This window comes from Triturus cristatus, chromosome 4_2 (genome assembly GCF_964204655.1).
Source record: "Triturus cristatus chromosome 4_2, aTriCri1.1, whole genome shotgun sequence".
In the NCBI taxonomy this organism is placed as follows: Eukaryota; Metazoa; Chordata; class Amphibia; order Caudata; family Salamandridae; genus Triturus; species Triturus cristatus.
The window spans coordinates 930,845,817-930,853,316 of record NC_140586.1 but is presented as its reverse complement, the minus strand read 5'-3'; the positions used below and the strand labels follow the sequence as shown (position 1 = coordinate 930,853,316).

At 50.1% G+C, this 7,500-nt stretch overlaps 13 non-coding genes across 13 annotated transcripts in view; 8 read left to right on the top strand and 5 right to left on the bottom strand.

Moving 5' to 3' along the window:
• Nucleotides 1-56, top strand: part of TRNAW-CCA (transfer RNA tryptophan (anticodon CCA)) — a 72-nt gene extending 16 nt beyond the window's left edge. Inside the window, exon 1 of the tRNA in view lies at nt 1-56. This exon is cut by the window's left edge and continues 16 nt beyond it. This is a non-coding gene — a tRNA (tRNA-Trp).
• A 71-nt stretch (nt 57-127) lies between these two features.
• On the bottom strand, nt 128-198 carry TRNAG-GCC (transfer RNA glycine (anticodon GCC)). Its single transcript has one exon. It is a non-coding gene; the product is annotated as a tRNA-Gly (tRNA).
• A 1,471-nt stretch (nt 199-1,669) lies between these two features.
• Nucleotides 1,670-1,741, top strand: TRNAW-CCA (transfer RNA tryptophan (anticodon CCA)). The gene has a single exon. It is a non-coding gene; the product is annotated as a tRNA-Trp (tRNA).
• A 71-nt stretch (nt 1,742-1,812) lies between these two features.
• TRNAG-GCC (transfer RNA glycine (anticodon GCC)) lies at nt 1,813-1,883 on the bottom strand. Its single transcript has one exon. It is a non-coding gene; the product is annotated as a tRNA-Gly (tRNA).
• Nucleotides 1,884-3,060: 1,177 nt separating this feature from the next.
• Nucleotides 3,061-3,134, top strand: TRNAN-GUU (transfer RNA asparagine (anticodon GUU)). The gene has a single exon. It is a non-coding gene; the product is annotated as a tRNA-Asn (tRNA).
• A 243-nt stretch (nt 3,135-3,377) lies between these two features.
• On the top strand, nt 3,378-3,449 carry TRNAW-CCA (transfer RNA tryptophan (anticodon CCA)). The gene has a single exon. It is a non-coding gene; the product is annotated as a tRNA-Trp (tRNA).
• Nucleotides 3,450-3,520: 71 nt separating this feature from the next.
• TRNAG-GCC (transfer RNA glycine (anticodon GCC)) lies at nt 3,521-3,591 on the bottom strand. Its single transcript has one exon. It is a non-coding gene; the product is annotated as a tRNA-Gly (tRNA).
• A 1,154-nt stretch (nt 3,592-4,745) lies between these two features.
• TRNAN-GUU (transfer RNA asparagine (anticodon GUU)) lies at nt 4,746-4,819 on the top strand. The gene has a single exon. It is a non-coding gene; the product is annotated as a tRNA-Asn (tRNA).
• A 243-nt stretch (nt 4,820-5,062) lies between these two features.
• On the top strand, nt 5,063-5,134 carry TRNAW-CCA (transfer RNA tryptophan (anticodon CCA)). Its single transcript has one exon. It is a non-coding gene; the product is annotated as a tRNA-Trp (tRNA).
• A 71-nt stretch (nt 5,135-5,205) lies between these two features.
• Nucleotides 5,206-5,276, bottom strand: TRNAG-GCC (transfer RNA glycine (anticodon GCC)). Its single transcript has one exon. It is a non-coding gene; the product is annotated as a tRNA-Gly (tRNA).
• Nucleotides 5,277-6,430: 1,154 nt separating this feature from the next.
• TRNAN-GUU (transfer RNA asparagine (anticodon GUU)) lies at nt 6,431-6,504 on the top strand. Its single transcript has one exon. It is a non-coding gene; the product is annotated as a tRNA-Asn (tRNA).
• A 243-nt stretch (nt 6,505-6,747) lies between these two features.
• On the top strand, nt 6,748-6,819 carry TRNAW-CCA (transfer RNA tryptophan (anticodon CCA)). The gene has a single exon. It is a non-coding gene; the product is annotated as a tRNA-Trp (tRNA).
• Nucleotides 6,820-6,890: 71 nt separating this feature from the next.
• On the bottom strand, nt 6,891-6,961 carry TRNAG-GCC (transfer RNA glycine (anticodon GCC)). Its single transcript has one exon. It is a non-coding gene; the product is annotated as a tRNA-Gly (tRNA).
• Nucleotides 6,962-7,500: the final 539 nt, after the last annotated feature.

Sequence of the window (7,500 nt, the reverse complement as noted above, 5' to 3'; positions counted from 1 at the left end):
GGTAGCGCGTCTGACTCCAGATCAGAAGGTTGCGTGTTCAAATCACGTCGGGGTCACTGTTTCCCATTTTATGCCCCACTGAGTTCCCATATTTGATTTAGAAAGCAAAGTCAAAAGAACACAGCCTTGCATTGGCCGGGAATCGAACCCGGGCCTCCCGCGTGGCAGGCGAGAATTCTACCACTGAACCACCAATGCTTCACATGTGTAGCTTAGAGACAGAGCTCTGTCCAAGACAGTGATGAGGCGCACGCACTCAAATTGCACACCTATGAACAAAGTGTGTGCAACAGACATTGGAATGCCAACGTTTCACATGATGGCAAGAATCAGATGCAGGAGACTATAAGTATGAATGTTTTTGCATTTGCTGAGGTCACTGGCTTGGGACTAGTGTTGTGCCTATCAGGGCATGATGGCAGGCTGCTCCCGACAGAAGTGGCTCATAGAAGGCAGCCTCCAGATCACCAGCACTATTGTGTTTCAGATCATGTCACTGAACTCTCCTCCTTAAAAATCCTTCCCACTGTCTTTGCCAAATTCCCTGTCCTCCCCGAAATGCTGGGGTGAAACGGGCAGAGTTCTGCGCCCTGCGTCCCTAAAGCGCTCCCAACGCGGCCTACAGCCCTGGTCGGGCACAGCCCTGGTCGGGCTTAGACCACTGGGGCCTCTGGAGAGCAAGACCTCCAGAAGCCTATGGTCAGGCCTATTGCACAGGCATTTTGTGCCTGGCCATTCCGGGATTGTTGTGTTTCAAGGCCCAGCCATCAATACTAATGTGATGGCTTTCCCTGAGAACCCTCATGTCCCTGTCCTCCCAAGAGCCCGAGCTTTTATGTAAAATAAGGTGTGCACCTTGGGCCTTCCCCTTTGCGCTCTCTGCCCCCTCTCTTTCTCCAAAGCTGAGCTCTGCAGGTAAATGTATCTATCTGAGTGAGGGGCTAGGGAGGGCCTTGCCCAGCAGTCTTACAAAGCAAGAGTTCAGAGAAAGCACCTGCTCTGGGAAGGAGACTCCGCTCACAGAGAAGACAAGTCTAACATGCCACAGTGAAGATTGGATGGGCAAGACACACGCCTGACAGGCTGGTAGAACACCACCAGAGGAGCAGATAGCTACGCTAAGAAGGCCACAGAAAAGTCATACATGTATCTCATACACTGGGACTGGTTGTAATACTGGCCCTAACACCATTAGATAGTAGTCTGCGCATCATAACACCCAACAGTGACAAGACACTAAGCAAATGGCAAATGCTGCGTAGGATAAAGACGCCTTATATAACACAAGCTCAAGGCAGGCGCGCACACATAAAGATATATGTTGAGTCTCAGGAGATGTGCTTTTGTCACTAGTCTTTGTGGCGCAATCGGTTAGCGCGTTCGACTGTTAACCGAAAGGTTGGTGGTTCAAGCACACCCAGGCACGTTTCCTTTTGCATGCATGAAGCACTTTAATAAATCATAGTAATGTGCCTTTGGTCTAGAGCTCCTGCGTGAGACCCTTTCCCTGAACATTTCAATCCTCTGCGTTCTCTCTGCACCTGCACTCAATTTCATCAATAGGATGGAAAACAAAAAGCCAAACCTTGTAATACAACCCTAGGCAGATAAGGAGGTGGGCAAAAATGAAAAGGCTCACAACATTTGCTGATGTGACTCCAAAAGCAAGGACCTCGTGGCGCAACGGTAGCGCGTCTGACTCCAGATCAGAAGGTTGCGTGTTCAAATCACGTCGGGGTCACTGTTTCCCATTTTATGCCCCACTGAGTTCCCATATTTGATTTAGAAAGCAAAGTCAAAAGAACACAGCCTTGCATTGGCCGGGAATCGAACCCGGGCCTCCCGCGTGGCAGGCGAGAATTCTACCACTGAACCACCAATGCTTCACATGTGTAGCTTAGAGACAGAGCTCTGTCCAAGACAGTGATGAGGCGCACGCACTCAAATTGCACACCTATGAACAAAGTGTGTGCAACAGACATTGGAATGCCAACGTTTCACATGATGGCAAGAATCAGATGCAGGAGACTATAAGTATGAATGTTTTTGCATTTGCTGAGGTCACTGGCTTGGGACTAGTGTTGTGCTTATCAGGGCATGATGGCAGGCTGCTCCCGACAGAAGTGGCTCATAGAAGGCAGCCTCCAGATCACCAGCACTATTGTGTTTCAGATCATGTCACTGAACTCTCCTCCTTAAAAATCCTTCCCACTGTCTTTGCCAAATTCCCTGTCCTCCCCGAAATGCTGGGGTGAAACGGGCAGAGTTCTGCGCCCTGCGTCCCTTTATGCGTCCCTAACGCGCTCCCAACGCGCTCCCAACGCGGCCTACAGCCCTGGTCGGGCACAGCCCTGGTCGGGCTTAGACCACTGGGGCCTCTGGAGAGCAAGACCTCCAGAAGCCTATGGTCAGGCCTATTGCACAGGCATTTTGTGCCTGGCCATTCCGGGATTGTTGTGTTTCAAGGCCCAGCCATCAATACTAATGTGATGGCTTTCCCTGAGAACCCTCATGTCCCTGTCCTCCCAAGAGCCCGAGCTTTTATGTAAAATAAGGTGTGCACCTTGGGCCTTCCCCTTTGCGCTCTCTGCCTCCTCTCTTTCTCCAAAGCTGAGCTCTGCAGGTAAATGTATCTATCTGAGTGAGGGGCTAGGGAGGGCCTTGCCCAGCAGTCTTACAAAGCAAGAGTTCAGAGAAAGCACCTGCTCTGGGAAGGAGACTCCGCTCACAGAGAAGACAAGTCTAACATGCCACAGTGAAGATTGGATGGGCAAGACACACGCCTGACAGGCTGGTAGAACACCACCAGAGGAGCAGATAGCTACGCTAAGAAGGCCACAGAAAAGTCATACATGTATCTCATACACTGGGACTGGTTGTAATACTGGCCCTAACACCATTAGACAGTAGTCTGCGCATCATAACACCCAACAGTGACAAGACACTAAGCAAATGGCAAATGCTGCGTAGGATAAAGATGCCTTATATAACACAAGCTCAAGGCAGGCGCGCACACATAAAGATATATGTTGAGTCTCAGGAGATGTGCTTTTGTCTCTAGTCTCTTTGGCGCAATCGGTTAGCGCGTTCGGCTGTTAACCGAAAGGTTGGTGGTTCAAGCCCACCCAGGGACGTTTCCTTTTGCATGCATGAAGCACTTTAATAAATCATAGTAATGTGCCTTTGGTCTAGAGCTCCTGCGTGAGACCCTTTCCCTGAACATTTCAATCCTCTGCGTTCTCTCTGCACCTGCACTCAATTTCATCAATAGGATGGAAAACAAAAAGCCAAACCTTGTAATACAACCCTAGGCATATAAGGAGGTGGGCAAAAATGAAAAGGCTCACAACATTTGCTGATGTGACTCCAAATGCAAGGACCTCGTGGCGCAACGGTAGCGCGTCTGACTCCAGATCAGAAGGTTGCGTGTTCAAATCACATCGGGGTCACTGTTTCCCATTTTATGCCCCACTGAGTTCCCATATTTGATTTAGAAAGCAAAGTCAAAAGAACACAGCCTTGCATTGGCCGGGAATCGAACCCGGGCCTCCCGCGCGGCAGGCGAGAATTCTACCACTGAACCACCAATGCTTCACATGTGTAGCTTAGAGACAGAGCTCTGTCCAAGACAGTGATGAGGCGCACGCACTCAAATTGCACACCTATGAACAAAGTGTGTGCAACAGACATTGGAATGCCAACGTTTCACATGATGGCAAGAATCAGATGCAGGAGACTATAAGTATGAATGTTTTTGCATTTGCTGAGGTCACTGGCTTGGGACTAGTGTTGTGGTTATCAGGGCATGATGGCAGGCTGCTCCCGACAGAAGGGGCTCATAGAAGGCAGCCTCCAGATCACCAGCACTATTGTGTTTCAGATCATGTCACTGAACTCTCCTCCTTAAAAATCCTTCCCACTGTCTTTGCCAAATTCCCTGTTCTCCCCGAAATGCTGGGGTGAAACGGGCAGAGTTCTGCGCCCTGCGTCCCTAACGCGCTCCCAACGCGGCCTACAGCCCTGGTCGGGCACAGCCCTGGTCGGGCTTAGACCACTGGGGCCTCTGGAGAGCAAGACCTCCAGAAGCCTATGGTCAGGCCTATTGCACAGGCATTTTGTGCCTGGCCATTCCGGGATTGTTGTGTTTCAAGGCCCAGCCATCAATACTAATGTGATGGCTTTCCCTGAGAACCCTCATGTCCCTGTCCTCCCAAGAGCCCGAGCTTTTATGTAAAATAAGGTGTGCACCTTGGGCCTTCCCCTTTGCGCTCTCTGCCCCCTCTCTTTCTCCAAAGCTGAGCTCTGCAGGTAAATGTATCTATCTGAGTGAGGGGCTAGGGAGGGCCTTGCCCAGCAGTCTTACAAAGCAAGAGTTCAGAGAAAGCACCTGCTCTGGGAAGGAGACTCCGCTCACAGAGAAGACAAGTCTAACATGCCACAGTGAAGATTGGATGGGCAAGACACACGCCTGACAGGCTGGTAGAACACCACCAGAGGAGCAGATAGCTACGCTAAGAAGGCCACAGAAAAGTCATACATGTATCTCATACACTGGGACTGGTTGTAATACTGGCCCTAACACCATTAGATAGTAGTCTGCGCATCATAACACCCAACAGTGACAAGACACTAAGCAAATGGCAAATGCTGCGTAGGATAAAGACGCCTTATATAACACAAGCTCAAGGCAGGCGCGCACACATAAAGATATATGTTGGGTCTCAGGAGATGTGCTTTTGTCACTAGTCTCTGTGGCGCAATCGGTTAGCGTGTTCGGCTGTTAACCGAAAGGTTGGTGGTTCAAGCCCACCCAGGGACGTTTCCTTTTGCATGCATGAAGCACTTTAATAAATCATAGTAATGTGCCTTTGGTCTAGAGCTCCTGCGTGAGACCCTTTCCCTGAACATTTCAATCCTCTGCGTTCTCTCTGCACCTGCACTCAATTTCATCAATAGGATGGAAAACAAAAAGCCAAACCTTGTAATACAACCCTAGGCATATAAGGAGGTGGGCAAAAATGAAAAGGCTCACAACATTTGCTGATGTGACTCCAAAAGCAAGGACCTCGTGGCGCAACGGTAGCGCGTCTGACTCCAGATCAGAAGGTTGCGTGTTCAAATCACGTCGGGGTCACTGTTTCCCATTTTATGCCCCACTGAGTTCCCATATTTGATTTAGAAAGCAAAGTCAAAAGAACACAGCCTTGCATTTGCCGGGAATCGAACCCGGGCCTCCCGCGTGGCAGGCGAGAATTCTACCACTGAACCACCAATGCTTCACATGTGTAGCTTAGAGACAGAGCTCTGTCCAAGACAGTGATGAGGCGCACGCACTCAAATTGCACACCTATGAACAAAGTGTGTGCAACAGACATTGGAATGCCAACGTTTCACATGATGGCAAGAATCAGATGCAGGAGACTATAAGTATGAATGTTTTTGCATTTGCTGAGGTCACTGGCTTGGGACTAGTGTTGTGCTTATCAGGGCATGATGGCAGGCTGCTCCCGACAGAAGTGGCTCATAGAAGGCAGCCTCCAGATCACCAGCACTATTGTGTTTCAGATCATGTCACTGAACTCTCCTCCTTAAAAATCCTTCCCACTGTCTTTGCCAAATTCCCTGTCCTCCCCGAAATGCTGGGGTGAAACGGGCAGAGTTCTGCGCCCTGCGTCCCTTTATGCGTCCCAACGCGGCCTACAGCCCTGGTCGGGCACAGCCCTGGTCGGGCTTAGACCACTGGGGCCTCTGGAGAGCAAGACCTCCAGAAGCCTATGGTCAGGCCTATTGCACAGGCATTTTGTGCCTGGCCATTCCGGGATTGTTGTGTTTCAAGGCCCAGCCATCAATACTAATGTGATGGCTTTCCCTGAGAACCCTCATGTCCCTGTCCTCCCAAGAGCCCGAGCTTTTATGTAAAATAAGGTGTGCACCTTGGGCCTTCCCCTTTGCGCTCTCTGCCCCCTCTCTTTCTCCATAGCTGAGCTCTGCAGGTAAATGTATCTATCTGAGTGAGGGGCTAGGGAGGGCCTTGCCCAGCAGTCTTACAAAGCAAGAGTTCAGAGAAAGCACCTGCTCTGGGAAGGAGACTCCGCTCACAGAGAAGACAAGTCTAACATGCCACAGTGAAGATTGGATGGGCAAGACACACGCCTGACAGGCTGGTAGAACACCACCAGAGGAGCAGATAGCTACGCTAAGAAGGCCACAGAAAAGTCATACATGTATCTCATACACTGGGACTGGTTGTAATACTGGCCCTAACACCATTAGACAGTAGTCTGCGCATCATAACACCCAACAGTGACAAGACACTAAGCAAATGGCAAATGCTGCGTAGGATAAAGACGCCTTATATAACACAAGCTCAAGGCAGGCGCGCACACATAAAGATATATGTTGAGTCTCAGGAGATGTGCTTTTGTCTCTAGTCTCTTTGGCGCAATCGGTTAGCGCGTTCGGCTGTTAACCGAAAGGTTGGTGGTTCAAGCCCACCCAGGGACGTTTCCTTTTGCATGCATGAAGCACTTTAATAAATCATAGTAATGTGCCTTTGGTCTAGAGCTCCTGCGTGAGACCCTTTCCCTGAACATTTCAATCCTCTGCGTTCTCTCTGCACCTGCACTCAATTTCATCAATAGGATGGAAAACAAAAAGCCAAACCTTGTAATACAACCCTAGGCATAAAAGGAGGTGGGCAAAAATGAAAAGGCTCACAACATTTGCTGATGTGACTCCAAAAGCAAGGACCTCGTGGCGCAACGGTAGCGCGTCTGACGCCAGATCAGAAGGTTGCGTGTTCAAATCACGTCGGGGTCACTGTTTCCCATTTTATGCCCCACTGAGTTCCCATATTTGATTTAGAAAGCAAAGTCAAAAGAACACAGCCTTGCATTGGCCGGGAATCGAACCCGGGCCTCCCGCGTGGCAGGCGAGAATTCTACCACTGAACCACCAATGCTTCACATGTGTAGCTTAGAGACAGAGCTCTGTCCAAGACAGTGATGAGGCGCACGCACTCAAATTGCACACCTATGAACAAAGTGTGTGCAACAGACATTGGAATGCCAACGTTTCACATGATGGCAAGAATCAGATGCAGGAGACTATAAGTATGAATGTTTTTGCATTTGCTGAGGTCACTGGCTTGGGACTAGTGTTGTGGTTATCAGGGCATGATGGCAGGCTGCTCCCGACAGAAGTGGCTCATAGAAGGCAGCCTCCAGATCACCAGCACTATTGTGTTTCAGATCATGTCACTGAACTCTCCTCCTTAAAAATCCTTCCCACTGTCTTTGCCAAATTCCCTGTCCTCCCCGAAATGCTGGGGTGAAACGGGCAGAGTTCTGCGCCCTGCGTCCCTTTATGCGTCCCTAACTCGCTCCCAACGCGGCCTACAGCCCTGGTCGGGCACAGCCCTGGTCGGGCTTAGACCACTGGGGCCTCTGGAGAGCAAGACCTCCAGAAGCCTATGGTCAGGCCTATTGCACAGGCATTTTG